General features: G+C 35.4%; 1 long non-coding RNA gene across 1 annotated transcript in view; it reads left to right on the top strand.

Moving 5' to 3' along the window:
* Positions 1-2,181: 2,181 nt before the first annotated feature.
* The window catches only part of LOC105497876 (uncharacterized), a 37,404-nt gene continuing 21,314 nt past the window's right edge, over positions 2,182-18,271 (top strand). The window contains exon 1 of the long non-coding RNA XR_011616834.1: positions 2,182-4,940. This is a non-coding gene — a long non-coding RNA (uncharacterized lncRNA). The remainder of the gene's footprint in view (positions 4,941-18,271) is intronic.

Raw genomic sequence — 18,271 nt, 5'->3', positions numbered from 1 at the left:
CTTTTATGTTCATAGAGTTTTACTTTTATGTAAGTGCTATTTTTTGTTAGATCTCATCTTTTTTTCATTTAGTATCCATGTTGCAGTATGTATGTCTAGTCCATTGCTTCTAATTGTGCTGTTGTTTTGCATCTACTCAGTATACCTCTGCACTTCCCTGGTGATGAACGCTCAAATTGCTTCTAATTAATTCCTCAGCACTAAAAATAATGTTGTGATGAACATCCTTTTACATATGTCCATTATGGATCTCTGGGAGATATTTTTGGGGATCATAAACACAGAAGTAGAATTTCTGGGTGATAGGCTATGTGTATACTTGATATTGACTAGATACTGTCAGATAACTCTCCAGAACAGCTTTACTTTCTTACCAGTAGTACATGAGATTTCCTAAGCCCACATCCCAGCCAACACCTAGCAATATCTAGTTTCCTAACTTTTTCCAGCCCATTTCACTGTTACTTTGATTTCCCTTATTCATGAGTTTGAACATCTTTATGTATATTTGTAAGTCATTTTGATTACCCTATTCTATACATTGCCTGTTCAAATACTTTGCCCATTTTTCTGTTAATTTTTTTTTACTTTAAGAAGTTCATTGTATGTTCTAGATATTAGTACGTTGTTATTTTTAGACACTGCAAATAATTTCAATGTGTCAACTGTCTGTTAACTTTGTTCATAATGTCTTTCACTGAACAGAAATCTTTAATTATAATGTAATAAAAGTCATCACTGTTTTTGTATTATGTGTGCATGTAAAGTTCTATCTACAATGTTCTTTCCTGTGCTGAGATTACTAGGATATTTTGGCATATTTTCTTCTCTTTGTTGTTTTAAGCTTCATATTCAGATATTTATTTCATTTGAAGTCTACCTTTCTATGTGATTTTAGGTGAAGATCCAATTTTGTTTTTATCTACGGCATGAGCCAGGTTTGCAACTTCTTCTATTAATCTGTCCTTTTCCCGTTGATATATGGTACCCACTTTACTATATGTTAAGTTCCCATATAAACATACTTAATTTCTAAGCTCCTTATCATGTTTCATTGATCTGCTTGTCATTGCAATAATATCACATTGTTATTATTACTTGACTATGTAGTATGCCTTAATACTCGGAAGGGCAAGTACCCACTCTTTGCCTTTTTCTTGAAATGTTGACTCACCTGTTCGTGGATGTTTATTCTTCCATAAAAACTTGAGGTTATTGAACTTCTCAAGAAATTCAACACCAATATTTTGAAGTATTTGTGATTGTATTGAATTTATAGATTAATTTGAATTAACATGTTTATAATATTAAGTCATCCCACCCAAGATATGGAATGTCACTCCATTTATTCAGATGATCTTCTATGTCATTTATTAGATTTAAAAATTTTCTCCATGGAAGTATTATATGTTGTCATTATTTTCTAGTTATTTTACATTTTTTGTTGCTGTCCTGAATGATATCTTGTTTTTAAATACATTTTGTTATTGGTTATTGTTGGAGAGAAGAGCTCTTTTAATTTTTGTAACTTGATCATTTCTGATAAACTTGCTGAATTATCTTATTAGTTGTAATACTTTGTTGATTAGGTGCTTTTTTCTAGCTAGAGACTCATATTATCTTATTTGCAAATAATGTCATTTGTTTTCTTTTTTCTTTCAACCAGTGTATTTATTTCTCTTTCTTTCCTTATAGCTTTGGGCAGGGCACCCTACTATGTTAAACACTAATAATTGTATTGCTCCTGATTTTGCTTCTGAAGGGAATGCCTCTAAGATTTCTTCATTTATTATGAGATATACTGTATTTTTTGATATGTAACACTTACCAAATTAATAAATATCCATTTATTTCTTGTATGAGTTTTTATCTTTGATATGTATTGAGATTTGTCAAATGTATTTCCTGCATTAATTGAGATGAACATGTTATTTTAATTTTTTAGTATATTAATGTGACAAATTTTAAAGATATATGATTTTTAATAGTTTTTGCATCCTGTTATCAATCTGAATAATCATTATATATAATGATTATAAATGTAATTATATATAATATATATATAATTATTAAACATTTATTTTGTAGACAACATGTTGAATCTTTTTTGTAGTTTTTATCAACTATAAATGTCTCTGTCATTTCATTAGTTAGTTTTGGCTATTTACATTTTTGAAATTATGTTATTTTAATTATGTTCATTTAACTAACATAGTATTTCTACCATCTTATTTCATACTTTGCCTTTTCTATAGGTTGTTTAAATGTTTTCTTAAAGATAAAATGATTGGCTAATTTTTTCCATTAACAGATAAACTCCAATTGAATAAACAAACAAACAACCCATATTTGACTGTATATTGTTTATTAAAAACATACCTAAAACAAATGACAAAGTAAAGATTTAAAGAGAGGGATGTAAAAGATATGGTAGGTAAACACTGATACAGTTAACGGCAGATTAAAATAGAATTAAAGGTAAAGCATTTTGGTAATTAAAGGCATAACGTATTTTGCAACCTTTTGTAAAGGGTTAAAGAGCAGTAAAAAGTAATAAAAATAACTACAGATAAACTAATGATTTAAAAATAGAATATTATCATCAATTATCCCTCCAAAAAGCTGAAAAAATTGAGTGTTATGAACAACTAAGTATCAGTAAGATTGAAATCAACACAAAATGGATGTTAGTAAGAAAATGTCAGTTGCCAAGGAATCTGTATCTGACTTTCTATTTTCAACCATGAAAGACTGTTTCAAACTCCAAAGTCAGGAGGCCCACTAGTTTTAGCTAGATATACCAAACCTTTAAGAAATCCACATTTTGCACGAACTATTCCAGTGCACAGAAAAGAATGAAAATTTTCCAACCAACTTTATCAGGCTAGTATAACCTGGTACAAAAATTAGATAGTGAAAGCCCAAGAACATAAAACTATAGATTAATTTCACTTATAAACACAGAATGCAAATATCTTAATAAAATATTAGCATATCAATTCCAGGAATGTCCCAAATTTATTTCCCAAATACAGTTTACCAAAAGATTGCAAGATCAGTTTAGCCTTTGAAAATCAAACAACATAATTTAAAAATAAATGAAAAAATATATAATCCTTTCAGTAGATTGAACAAGACATTTGATAAAATTTTAAACTCATTTGTAGTAGAAGTTTTCAGTAAACTAGGAATAGAAGGGAACTTTCTTAATCTGATATTGGCTATCTAACAGAAATCTATAGCAAACATTATACTGTACTTCAAATACTGAAACATTAGAACAATGCCATTGAAGTCCGAAAGAAGACAAGGATGCCTACTATGAGTACTAATATTTAGACAGTCCTAATAAATAAGAAATGAGATAGCAATTCCACTTCTGGGTAGTTATCCAAAACGATTGAAAGCAGGGACTTGGGCAGATATTTTTTGACCCACGTTCATAGCAGCATTATCGACAATAACCAAAAGGTGGAAATAACCTAAATGTTCATTTTGTTAATGGATAAACAAAATGTGGTATTTACATACAATGAAATATTATCCAACCTTAAAAAGGAATGACATTCCAATACATGCTATAGCACAGGTGAGTCTTGAAGAAATTATGCCAAGCAAAAGAAGCCAGACACAAAAGGACAAATTTTGTATTATTGCACTTAGATAAGGAACCTAGAGTAGTCAAATTCATTGAGACAGAAAAGAGAATGATGGCTGCTGATGGAAAGGGATAATGGAGGATTATTGTTGAATGGGTACAGAGTTTCAGCTTGGAAAGATGTAAAATTTCTGGAGATGGAAGGTGATGATTGTTACACAACAATATGTATATACTAATGCTACTTAATTGTACACCAAAAATGATTAAAATGATAAATTTTATATGTGTCTTACTGCAATAAATAATTAAGAAATGTGGAATCAATGTTGAAAGAAAGATAATTTGCTCATCAGTTTCAGACAAAATTGACTCCCCAAAATTAATTGACAAACATTCGAAGATAATAAGAGTGCAGCAAGATAGTCAAATATACAATCAGAATGAATAAGTTCATAACTTCCTATACAATAGAAATCACCAATTCAAAAATATGATAGAAAAATTCTATTTTTATTAACAACAAAAATAAACCCCCAAATAAACCTAATGAAAAAGTGAAATACCTTTACAGGAAAAAGAAAACGTATAAAAGGATATAAAAGAAAATCTGAATAAATTGTGAAATACAGCATGTTAAGATGAGCAGTTGTCTGAGCCAGTTTGGAAAATACTATGGGGGTCTTAAAAAAAATGGAATTACAATATGATCCATCAACTTCACATCTGGGTGCATAGCCAAAGGAATTAAAATTGGTATTGAAGAGATATCTGCATTCCCACTTAGACATACCACTTAAAAATGTACACTAAAAGTTAGGTGTTTTCTGTGTGTACATACGTGTCTATAAAATATCTTTAAGTTGTCTGGAAAGAATCAAACCCTATTCCTCAGTGATTATTCCTGGGTAGGGAAAATAAGTTATTGGATTTGGGATGAAGGTTAGAGGAGGCTGTAGCATATATCTACAAATATTCTAATTTTTCAAAGGAAGAATGTATTTCTGTATCATTTCATAATTAAAATCAATTTTTAAAATGTTTTTAATTTGCTGTATGTTTTTGTTGAAAGAATGCATGGTATGAGCTAATAATGATGTGTTCAGTAATTTTTATGCATATAATTAATAGGAGAACAGTTTTGATGTCAATTTTATTTATTTACAGTAATATATTGGCTTATTTTACTAGCAGGCTTCCATGTCTGTTTGTTTGTATTTAGAGACTGCTTCTCTGTTGCCCAAGCTGGCGTGCAGTGGCACAGTCATAGCTCTCTGCAGCCTTCAACTTCTGGGCTCCAGTGATTCTCCCACCTCAGCCTCCCAAGTAGCTGGGACAACAGGTGCAGTACACCAAACCCAGATAATTTTTTGATTTTTGTGTGTGTGTGTGTATAGATAGGTTCTCACTTCATTGCCCAGACTGGTCTCAAACTCCTGCCCTCAAGCAATCTTGCTGCCATGGCCTCCGAGCCACCATACCTGGTGCATGTTTATGTAATGCGTCTATATTAAAAAATAAGAAAAAACATTGATAACACTTAAAAAGATGGGCTATCATATTAAGTCCTCCTTTAACTTCAGCTATACCTACACTAACCCATTTCCCTTTGGTTCTATTTCCAAAAGACAACATGAGATGATAGGAAAAGCCCTAGACTGGGATATGGTATGCAGTGTTTTTCTGATTAAACAGTTGACATCTATTGGTTGTGTAACATTGGAATTCACTTTTTTTCAAATGAAATATAATGGGAATATCATGGGGTTCCTAACCTGGCAATATCTATGAGTGTACTTTAAAGAGTCTGTGAAGTCCCCAAAATTATAAGGAAACATTTGTAAGTGAGTCTCCGCATTTTTTTTTTTTTTTGAGGGGAAGGGCATTTGGGAGAGAGATGCTCAAATAGTTCTGAAACAAGAAAACAACAAAAGGTTAAGAGCCATTGACCTAGATGATCTTCAGTGACCTTTCAGCTGTGAAATTCTGTTAAAAGTAATCCTTGAGGCTTGAGGCTCTTTTTTCACCCTGTCCTATCTGTTTCTCTTTCCATTTATCAAACTCCTAAACACAAAACCAAAAACAGTTATCACGTTTCATTAACTGTAAAATATATATTTGATTACCAAAGTTAATATGATTATTAAATGGAATAATTCATGTAAAGCCCTTTACCACTGTCTGGCACATAGTAAACAAACAACAGATAATTTTTTAAAAAAAGAACTGTAGTGGAATTTTTGGTGTTACAACAACAATTTTAAATCCCTAAGCCAGTAGTCTAGGCCTGTGATTTTTTTAGCTCATCGGAGGAAGGTGATAAACTTTGAAATAGTCAATGATTAAGGCTGGAAAATTCTTTGAGTTCTGAGAAAACCAGTAGAAACTCAATTAATTGAGAGTTTTAGCTTTGTCCAAAACCTGGAAAATGATAGGCATTCAATTAATGTTAGTTTCTTCTAAAATTTGGCCTCATATTCCTCACTTTTTATCTTTTTTCTCACCTAGAGGGTCGAAGGCCTAGAATGCTTATTAAAGACCTTGCAAAAAATAATAGAGTTACACTTTTTAAAGTTCTTACTAGAATTTTCTATAGCCGTGGTTCTCAATATGTAGTCTTGGGGTACATGTGAAGTCAAAACTACTTTCATTATAATACTAAGATGTTATTTGTCTTTTTAATTTTCAATCTCTCACAAGTATCCAGTAGAGTTTTCTAGATGTGTGATGTCACAATAGCTTGAAAGCAGAACTTGGTACTATAATCTAGTTGTCTTTTATTAAGCTAGGCATCAATGAGATTTTCAAAAGGGTAAAACAATGCCACTCTTCTCATTAATTATTTGTTTTCTAAAAATAATTACATTTTAATAAAAATATGGTCTGTTAATATGTAATGGACTTGTTAAATGAATAAATATTTTAAAAATTTCTCAGTTTTAGTTTCTAATATGGAAAATATTGATAGATATAATCCCCATAAACAAAAGCTCTTCATGTTTCTCAGTACTTTTTAAGAGCAAAAAGGGGACTTGAGGCAGAAATCCTCAAGAATCACTTCTGCTGATTCTACTGAGAATTACTTCTCTGTAGAAATAATTGTTCATTAAATGGATAAAAAATTTGGAGAAAACTATGGTTTACCTTCATCCTGGACATAGTCATCATGCTCAATTTCTTGTTTTTTGTGAATAACTTTTAACTTTTTTCTGTAAGTGAAATGGACTTTTTGCAATCACATTTTTTAGCTAGAAGGCTGACAAGAGCCAAATTCATAATAGAAAACTGATCCTGTACACCAGAAATGCTGACCAAAGCTTGGAGATATGCCACACAAAATAATTCCATTTGGGAGTTTTTCATAAAAATGCTTGGATCACCACCCAAGTTAGATTTTCTTTTTCTGTACTCTCTGATCATGTTAACACTTTGCCTCCTTCCAGCAGAATAACTTAAGCTTAAGTCTCGCTCTATTGTATGACTTTGATGACACATTCCTTCTTGATATGACCTCTCTTTGTTTGCCTGAGTGACCTTGCTTTCCCAGTTCCCTGGAGCAGGAGTTATTCTTCGTCTATCTGGATCATGTTCTTTTGCTCCAAAGTCTCTCTGTCTATACTCTGTGTGAGTGTAAACATATGAGTTGGTTTATATTTTATTTTAGTGACTTTTTAAATTTGAAAGAATGAATGCTCCTTAATTATAAAATAGTCTAGCAATATAGAAAATTGTAATAGAAGATAGCAACAAATCATCACGAATTCCATCATATAGAAATAATCAATGTTAACTTCTGGAAAACATTATTTCAGATTTCTTTGTATGCAGCTGGATGGAGAGTTAGACAAAATTTATTTAACACAATGGAATCATACCATTTATGCAATGTTAAATAAAAAGTTAACAATTTTCCATAGTATCTTAATTTTTATTCATATTTAACATGCTATAAAAGATTCCAAAGAAACTTATCTTTATTTTCATTTTACAATCTTCCCATGCCTATTACTCCAACATCATTTCTTGCTATGCTTCCACATACAACCTATGTCTTAGCTATGCTGGATTATTTTTAGGTTCCCTGAACTCACTATGGTCTTTCTTACTTTAAGACTTTATGTACACTTAACAAATGCCTGGAGTAGTTAGGCTCCTCAGATAAACCTGAATAACTGCTGACCATCTCTGGAGACCCACTGCAAATTCTCCTCTTTCCTTAAGATTTATCTGAATCCTTCCTTCACTTTTAATCAGGGTTAGTTGATCACTTTACTGAAAATGGAGGATCATCCTGTGGTTCCAAATTACTTACATGTGTTTCTGGCTTTACCAACTTTTTCTAGAATTAAAGCTTTAATTATTGGCAGATTGTCAGTTCTTAAGTAGAACATAGAAATGAAGGGGGAGAGAGGCAGTTTTGCATACTGATCATACTGTGGCAAGTGCTATAATTGACATGATCAATAATAGTTTCTTGATTATGTCTTATTTGATCATGTCTATTATAGCACTTGCCACAGTATTCATATCGGTTGTTTTCTCATGTGTTGGTCTCCTTGATGAACATATAAAGAAAGGAACAGGGACAGTGTCTTCTTATATTTCTAATTTCAGTATCAAGCACATTATCTGTCATTTAAGTTGTTATTAACTTCCCTCCAATGAATAGATGAGTGAACGAGTGACCCTGATGTTGCATTGACAACACCCATATTATCTGGATCATCTGGATTCTGTCATTAAAATAATCATAGAGAGATTGCTAATCAGCCTAGCCCACATTCTTGGATTATATGTTGCAGGAGAGCTGTAGAAATATGAATGTTTGGTCACACATAGGTGGAGCTCAACCATCTATTCTTTCAGGCCTGACAAAACTAGTCAGGAAAGATATTAGGAAGAATGGGGCAATTATTGTAAAGAAAAGAGCACTAGGAACTAGCAGCAGGAACTAGTAATGTTGCTGGAAAATGAAGCCTATTGAGTATTCCCCTAATCTGCAAATATTCAAATCTAGAGCCTATGTGGTACACTTTGGGAGACAACATCACCCTTGTCCAGCCTCTGAAATTGCACCAAATGGAAACAATTGCAGGCTTTAATACATTTTTTTAATGCTATTTGAAAAAAATTAGTTTGGATGAGACATGATTTTATTTGTTTACTGGTTGATTGGTTTTTAAGGCATTTAACTAGCCTAGCATGGCAACAAACAACATCAGAGCTGTCAAAATGTTATCTTGAGAATTTAAGGAAGCAGCAGAGGGTTGAACTACTGTCCTATTAAAACTCTCTTGACAAAAGATAAAGAATGATACTACTGAGTGAGGTATGGAAACATTTTAACATTTAAAAATTTTTAAAATATATTTAAAATCTATTATCTATCTATTAGTCTATCTGCCATCTATCTATCTCTATCACCTATCATTGATCTACCTACCTAGTCTATTGGTTCTAAAAGAGGAATCATAAAGTGATTTTTAAAGGAAAGAAAGTGAGGGAAAACAACATTTGATATGTATTCTCTGAGTGTTAGGATTTTTTTTTTTTTAACCTCCATGACTTTCAATTTGTCAGTAAGGTATAATTAATTTTTTACTCGCAAGGTTGTTTTAGAGCAAGTGTCTGAAGCAGAATGAGTGGGCATTCAGTAAATTTTAATTTTCTTCCTTTAATCCAGAGTGGAATAAATAACACAAATATTGAATATTTTGTATCAAGTTTTAGAAAACAACAACCAGTAGATGGAAACAGGTTTTTCTGTTTGTTTGTTGTTGTTGTTGTTTAATCAGCCTCAGAGGAATCTTGAAGTAATGACTTTAAGCTAGGGATAATCTGTCTGTAATTGTACATAAGTTCGTGAGCTCCTTAGATCTTGTTCTTGTAGCCAAAACAGATCATGAATTTCAGGGTCTTTCTATATTTCTATATTTCCTCTTCTCTAATACCCTCAGTATGCGAAAATGCCTCTCCCACCCTTCATTTCTATGTTCTAATTAAGAACGGATAACCTGCCAATTCTTAAAACTTTAATTCTAGAGAAAGTGGTAAAGCCAGAAACACATCTAAGTGATTTGGAACCAGAGGGTGTTCTTCCATTTCATCCTTTTCCTAATTACTGCACTTTATTTGTAGAGAGTAAGAGGATGTAAGATTTTTATTAATGTACACTGTGGGGAAATGAAAAAAAAATGAGACAACTTAACATATCTAAATAATCCTTAGAAAATGAACACATTTTTCCTTGCAAATTTCATACTTCTTTGGGTTGGATGACTTTATAATGCAAAAAATACACTTGTGAGCTTCTACTGGTAATTCTATGCACTTCTTTTTTTTTTTTTTTTTCTTTTTTTCTTTTTTTTTTTAATTTATTTATTATTATTATACTTTATGTTGTAGGGTACATGTGCATAACATGCAGGTTTGTTACATATGTATACTTCTGCCATGTTGGTGTGCTGCACCCATCAACTCGTCATTTACATCAGGTATAACTCCCAATGCAATCCCTCCCCCCTCCCCCCTCCCCATGATAGGCCCCGGTGTGTGATGTTCCCCTTCCCGAGTCCAAGTGATCTCATTGTTCAGTTCCCACCTATGAGTGAGAACATGCGGTGTTTGGTTTTCTGTTCTTGTGATAGTTTGCTAAGAATGATGGTTTCCAGCTGCATCCATGTCCCTACAAAGGACACAAACTCATCCATTTTGATGGCTGCATAGTATTCCATGGTGTATATGTGCCACATTTTCTTAATCCAGTCTGTCACTGATGGACATTTGGGTTGATTCCAAGTCTTTGCTATTGTGAATAGTGCTGTAATAAACATACGTGTGCATGTGTCTTTATAGCAGCATAATTTATAATCCTTTGGGTATATACCCAGTAATGGGATGGCTGGGTCATATGGTACATCTAGTTCTAGATCCTTGAGGAATCGCCATACTGTTTTCCATAATGGTTGAACTAGTTTACAATCCCACCAACAGTGTAAAAGTGTTCCTATTTCTCCACATCCTCTCCAGCACCTGTTGTTTCCTGACTTTTTAATGATCGCCATTCTAACTGGTGTGAGATGGTATCTCATTGTGGTTTTGATTTGCATTTCTCTGATGGCCAGTGATGATGAGCATTTTTTCATGTGTCTGTTGGCTGTATGAATGTCTTCTTTTGAGAAATGTCTGTTCATATCTTTGCCCACTTTTTGATGGGGTTGTTTGTTTTTTTCTTGTAAATTTGTTTGAGTTCTTTGTAGGTTCTGGATATTAGCCCTTTGTCAGATGAGTAGATTGCAAAAATTTTCTCCCATTCTGTACGTTGCCTGTTCACTCTGATGGTAGTTTCTTTTGCTGTGCAGAAGCTCTTTAGTTTAATGAGATCCCATTTGTCAATTTTGGCTTTTGCTGCCGTTGCTTTTGGTGTTTTAGACATGAAGTCTTGCCTATGTCCTGAATGGTACTACCTAGGTTTTCCTCTAGGATTTTTATGGTATTAGGTCTAACATTTAAGTCTCTAATCCATCTTGAATTAATTTTCGTATAAGGAGTAAGGAAAGGATCCAGTTTCAGCTTTCTACTTATGGCTAGCCAATTTTCCCAGCACCATTTATTAAATAGGGAATCCTTTCCCCATTTCTTGTTTCTCTCAGGTTTGTCAAAGATCAGATGGCTGTAGATGTGTGGTATTATTTCTGAGGACTCTGTTCTGTTCCATTGGTCTATATCTCTGTTTTGGTACCAGTACCATGCTGTTTTGGTTACTGTAGCCTTGTAGTATAGTTTGAAGTCAGGTAGCGTGATGCCTCCAGCTTTGTTCTTTTGACTTAGGATTGTCTTGGAGATGCGGGCTCTTTTTTGGTTCCATATGAACTTTAAAGCAGTTTTTTCCAATTCTGTGAAGAAACTCATTGGTAGCTTGATGGGGATGGCATTGAATCTATAAATAACCTTGGGCAGTATGGCCATTTTCATGATATTGATTCTTCCTATCCATGAGCATGGTATGTTCTTCCATTTGTTTGTGTCCTCTTTGATTTCACTAAGCAGTGGTTTGTAGTTCTCCTTGAAGAGGTCCTTTACATCCCTTGTAAGTTGGATTCCTAGGTATTTTATTCTCTTTGAAGCAATTGTGAATGGAAGTTCATTCCTGATTTGGCTCTCTGTTTGTCTGTTACTGGTGTATAAGAATGCTTGTGATTTTTGCACATTAATTTTGTATCCTGAGACTTTGCTGAAGTTGCTTATCAGCTTAAGGAGATTTTGGGCTGAGACAATGGGGTTTTCTAAATATACAATCATGTCATCTGCAAACAGGGACAGTTTGACTTCTTCTTTTCCTAACTGAATACCCTTGATTTCTTTCTCTTGCCTAATTGCCCTAGCCAGAACTTCCAACACTATGTTGAATAGGAGTGGTGAGAGAGGGCATCCCTGTCTCGTGCCAGTTTTCAAAGGGAATTTTTCCAGTTTTTGCCCATTCAGTATGATATTGGCTGTGGGTTTGTCATAAATAGCTCTTATTATTTTGAGGTACGTTCCATCAATACCGAATTTATTGAGCGTTTTTAGCATGAAGGGCTGTTGAATTTTGTCAAAAGCCTTTTCTGCATCTATTGAGATAATCATGTGGTTCTTGTCTTTGGTTCTGTTTATATGCTGGATTATGTTTATTGATTTGCGAATGTTGAACCAGCCTTGCATCCCAGGGATGAAGCCCACTTGATCATGGTGGATAAGCTTTTTGATGTGTTGCTGAATCCGGTTTGCCAGTATTTTATTGAGGATTTTTGCATCGATGTTCATCAGGGATATTGGTCTAAAATTCTCTTTTTTGGTTGTGTCTCTGCCAGGCTTTGGTATCAGGATGATGTTGGCCTCATAAAATGAGTTAGGGAGGATTCCCTCTTTTTCTATTGATTGGAATAGTTTCAGAAGGAATGGTACCAGCTCCTCCTTGTACCTCTGGTAGAATTCAGCTGTGAATCCATCTGGTCCTGCACTTTTTTTGGTTGGTAGGCTACTAATTATTGCCTCAATTTCAGAGCCTGCTATTGGTCTATTCAGGGATTCAACTTCTTCCTGGTTTAGTCTTGGAAGAGTGTAAGTGTCCAGGAAATTATCCATTTCTTCTAGATTTTCCAGTTTATTTGCGTAGAGGTGTTTATAGTATTCTCTGATGGTAGTTTGTATTTCTGTGGGGTCGGTGGTGATATCCCCTTTATCATTTTTAATTGCGTCGATTTGATTCTTCTCTCTTTTCTTCTTTATTAGTCTTGCTAGTGGTCTGTCAATTTTGTTGATCTTTTCAAAAAACCAACTCCTGGATTCATTGATTTTTTGGAGAGTTTTTTGTGTCTCTATCTCCTTCAGTTCTGCTCTGATCTTAGTTATTTCTAGCCTTCTGCTAGCTTTCGAATGTGTTTGCTCTTGCTTCTGTAGTTCTTTTAATTGTGATGTTAGAGTGTCAATTTTAGATCTTTCCTGCTTTCTCTTGTGGACATTTAGTGCTATAAATTTCCCTCTACACACTGCTTTAAATGTGTCCCAGAGATTCTGGTATGTTGTATCTTTGTTCTCATTGGTTTCAAAGAACATCTTTATTTCTGCCTTCATTTCGTTATGTACCCAGTAGTCATTCAGGAGCAGGTTGTTCAGTTTCCATGTAGTTGAGCGGTTTTGATTGAGTTTCTTAGTCCTGAGTTCTAGTTTGATTGCACTGTGGTCTGAGAGACAGTTTGTTATAATTTCTGTTCTTGTACATTTGCTGAGGAGTGCTTTACTTCCAATTACGTGGTCGATTTTGGAGTAAGTACGATGTGGTGCTGAGAAGAATGTATATTCTGTTGATTTGGGGTGGAGAGTTCTATAGATGTCTATTAGGTCTGCTTGCTGCAGAGATGAGTTCAATTCCTGGATATCCTTGTTAACTTTCTGTCTCGTTGATCTGTCTAATGTTGACAGTGGACTGTTGAAGTCTCCCATTATTATTGTATGGGAGTTTAAGTCTCTTTGTAAGTCTCTAAGGACTTGCTTTATGAATCTGGGTGCTCCTGTATTGGGTGCATATATATTTAGGATAGTTAGCTCCTCCTGTTGAATTGATCCCTTTACCATTATGTAATGGCCTTCTTTGTCTCTTTTGATCTTTGATGGTTTAAAGTCTGTTTTATCAGAGACTAGTATTGCAACCCCCGCTTTTTTTTGTTCTCCATTTGCTTGGTAAATCTTCCTCCATCCCTTTATTTTGAGCCTATGTATGTCTCTGCGTGTGAGATGGGTCTCCTGAATACAGCAGACTGATGGGTCTTGACTCTTTATCCAGTTTGCCAGTCTGTGTCTTTTAATTGGAGCATTTAGTCCATTTACATTTAAGGTTAAGATTGTTATGTGTGAACTTGATCCTGCCATTATGATATTAACTGGTTATTTTGCTCGTTAGTTGATGCAGTTTCTTCGTAGCCTTGATGGTCTTTACATTTTGGCATGTTTTTGCAATGGCTGGTACCGGTTGTTCCTTTCCATGTTTAGTGCTTCCTTCAGGGTCTCTTGTAAGGCAGGCCTAGTGGTGACAAAATCTCTTAAGCATTTGCTTATCTGTAAAGGATTTTATTTCTCCTTCACTTATGAAACTTAGTTTGGCTGGATATGAAATTCTGGGTTTAAAATTCTTTTCTTTAAGAATGTTGAATATTGGCCCCCACTCTCTTCTGGCTTGGAGAGTTTCTGCCGAGAGATCTGCTGTTAGTCTGAGGGGCTTCCCTTTGTGGGTAACCCGACCTTTCTCTCTGGCTGCCCTTAAGGTTTTTTCCTTCATTTCAACTTTGGTGAATCTGGCAATTATGTGTCTTGGAGTTGCTCTCCTCGAGTAGTATCTTTGTGGCGTTCTCTGTATTTCCTGGATTTGAATGTTGGCCTGCCCTACTAGGTTGGGGAAGTTCTCCTGGATGATATCCTGAAGAGTGTTTTCCAACTTGGTTCCATTTTCCCCCTCACTTTCAGGCACCCCAATCAGACGTAGATTTGGTCTTTTTACATAATCCCATACTTCTTGCAGGCTTTGTTCATTTCTTTTTCTTCTTTTTTCTTTTGGTTTCTCTTCTTGCTTCATTTCATTCATTTGATCCTCAATCGCAGATACTCTTTCTTCCAGTTGATCGAGTCGGTTACTGAAGCTTGTGCATTTGTCACGTATTTCTCGTGTCATGGTTTTCATCTCTTTCATTTCGTTTATGACCTTCTCTGCATTAATTACTCTAGCCATCAATTCTTCCACTTTTTTTTCAAGATTTTTAGTTTCTTTGCGCTGGGTACGTAATTCCTCCTTTAGCTCTGAGAAATTTGATGGACTGAAGCCTTCTTCTCTCATCTCGTCAAAGTCATTCTCCATCCAGCTTTGATCCGTTGCTGGCGATGAGCTGCGCTCCTTTGCCGGGGGAGATGCGCTCTTATTTTTTGAATTTCCAGCTTTTCTGCCCTGCTTTTTCCCCATCTCTGTGGTTTTATCTGCCTCTGGTCTTTGATGATGGTGATGTACTGATGGGGTTTTGGTGTAGGTGTCCTTCCTGTTTGATAGTTTTCCTTCTAACAGTCAGGACCCTCAGCTGTAGGTCTGTTGGAGATTGCTTGAGGTCCACTCCAGACCCTGTTTGCCTGGGTATCAGCAGCAGAGGCTGCAGAAGATAGAATATTTCTGAACAGCGAGTGTACCTGTCTGATTCTTGCTTTGGAAGCTTCCTCTCAGGGGTGTAGTCCACCCTGTGAGGTGTGGGGTGTCAGACTGCCCCTAGTGGGGGATGTCTCCCAGTTAGGCTACTCAGGGGTCAGGGACCCACTTGAGCAGGGAGTCTGTCCCTTCTCAGATCTCAACCTCCGTGTTGGGAGATCCACTGCTCTCTTCAAAGCTGTCAGACAGAGTCGTTTGCGTCTGCAGAAGTTTCGGCTGTGTTTGTTATTGCCCTGTCCCCAGAGGTGGAGTCTACAGAGACAGGCAGGTTTCCTTGAGCTGCTGTGAGCTCCACCCACTTCGAGCTTCCCAGCAGCTTTGTTTACCTACTTAAGCCTCAGCAATGGCGGGCGCCCCTCCCCCAGCCTCGCTGCTGCCTTGCCGGTAGATCACAGACTGCTGTGCTAGCAATGAGGGAGGCTCCGTGGGTGTGGGACCCTCCCTGCCAGGTGTGGGATATGATCTCCTGGTGTGCCTGTTTGCTTAAAGCGCAGTATTGGGGTGGGAGTTACCCGATTTTCCAGGTGTTGTGTGTCTCAGTTCCCCTGGCTAGGAAAAGGGATTCCCTTCCCCCTTGTGCTTCCCAGGTGAGGCAATGCCTCGCCCTGCTTCAGCTCTCGCTGGTCGGGCTGCAGCAGCTGACCAGCACCGATCGTCCGGCACTCCCCAGTGAGATGAACCCAGTACCTCAGTTGAAAATGCAGAAATCACCGGTCTTCTGTGTCGCTCGCGCTGGGAGTTGGAGACTGGAGCTGTTCCTATTCGGCCATCTTGCTCCGCCCAATTCTATGCACTTCTAAGGAGAGCTTCACTCACTTCCACTTACCATGTTTTGCAAAGATTCAGTAATATGTTGCTTAAAACCAGTTTCAAAATCTGAGTTAGTGGCCTTTTAATTGTGTCAAATCATTATTAGAGAGGAAGCTTCCCTCTGTTTCCTGGCTTGATTAATTTCCAACCAAATCCAGAATTGCCTCAATCTTTACTTTTTAAAAATTTTCTACTCTCTTGCTCATTTCCCTACAGTTTACATACTCACCTTTGATTGTGTTAGAGTGCTCCACAAAGGTTGCACTCAGCATGTAGTATTAGAAAGTCTTCTCTGGTTATCAAGGACTCTTGGAACACAGGGACTGTGTATTACACTGTAACAGAACAGCCAGTGCATGCAGTGTGTCTGGTACAAACTGACCTTCAATTTCCCTCATTCAAAGGTCATCTTTATCTAGAAAGTTTGCAAGAAGAGGGATTTTATCTTTCGTTCCGCCCATTTTGGCCACCCAGAGTTCCTCTTCAGTGCCATGTACTCTCCATGACAGTCTCAGCCATAGTTTGACATCACTGGGTATTTCTTGGCACAGAAATGCTTTACCTATAGATTGCTAGCACACAGATGGTAGTAGAGGGGAAATCTCTAAGTGTGTCTACCTATGACACTTCTTTCTTTCTAGCATCTAAGAAATTCAACTGTTCACAGAGGTTTCACAGGGGGGCACCACAGTTTTTAACTTTTTCTTTGTAGACCATACCTGATGTTTCATTTTTATCTTTTCTTTTATCTTAGAAAGGAGATGTGTAACTCTCTTTGAGTTATTTAATACTTCTGGTGTAATTCATAAGGAACAATTGCCCCCTGTTTGATTAAAAATATTATTGAGAGTTTTAGCAGTGTGGAATATATTATATTTAAATTTCAAATGAGTGTGGTCAAGGGATTATGGGGGTCATTTATGTACATAACCTATATATTTATATATACACACATACATATTTACACACACATACAATAAAGGCACATTAATGTTTATTCAAGATACCAGTGAAACTTTAGACATTTGTAAATATATTCTTAGAGAATAAAGGCTTTCTTTCTTGTAAACGCTTTGGACAGTGATTCGATCGAAGGAAAGATTAGATGTTGAGTTTTACCTTCTTTGGACTCATTATTAGTCTCTGAGTGCTTCACTGCCTTCTAGCGGTGGAATGTGGAATTACAGATGTATGGAATGAGTGCAGATGCCCTGACACAGAGCGAGCTTTGGCTTGAGAATCAGAAACCTATACCTTGGTCATAGCAGCACTTCTAATTAGCAAGTTAATCTCTTCTATTGTAAATAAAGTAAATCCATAGATTTACTTTACTGTCATCTAGCTGTGCAGAGGTAGAATGAAAATCTATGGATTTCTCTTTTTATTATAGGTATAGACTTACTTTATAACAGAAAGAGATTAAATATCAAATTTAAATTTCTAATTGTTCTTTATTAGTATTTATTCAGTGAATAAATGGTGATTGATAGATTGGTATGAATTGGTTACTATTTAGGGTTAACTTCTATATACACAGTAATTTTGCTATCATTAATAGTATAACTGTAGCTTTTTCACTAGTAAACTAACAGACTAGTATTTTGTTGATTACATAGCATGATTTAAAGTTCAGAAAGTACAAGTCCTTCTTAATATTAAAATTTAAAACCCAGATTAGATAGATATATTATGAGTCTAATCAGAAGAATGAGCCTGTTTTTTTTTTTTTGTTGTTGTTGTTGTTTCAAAAAACTTCTGCTTCCAATAGGGGCTTGTGATTTTGAACACTCACTGATGAATTTCAGTTTAGTTTGAATTCCAAAAGTGAAGGTGGAGGAAAAGTAGCTTGATTTTTGAGTGAAAAGAGGATAAATTTGGATAGCACCAATTTAATGGAGAGAATTATCACTCTTTTAATTAAGTATGGTGTGCTTGGCTTTTTTATTTTTACTTGCAAATTAAGGAAGTAATCTTTAAAGTTCTTACTAGTTCTGACATTCTGGACATTTTATTTGGGTTTTATAGTAGTAAACTTTCTACTGAGGATAGTATATTTTGTACATAATTCTTCTACTAATCATTACTTCCCTCACTGTTCATAATAAATTCATGTATTTTCTCCTTTTAGGCAGGAATAA

The sequence above is a fragment of the Macaca nemestrina genome, chromosome 1 (genome assembly GCF_043159975.1).
Source record: "Macaca nemestrina isolate mMacNem1 chromosome 1, mMacNem.hap1, whole genome shotgun sequence".
NCBI classification, from domain to species: domain Eukaryota; kingdom Metazoa; phylum Chordata; class Mammalia; order Primates; family Cercopithecidae; genus Macaca; species Macaca nemestrina.
Note: the sequence above shows the minus strand (reverse complement) of the source record. Positions and strands in the feature narration are given on the sequence as shown.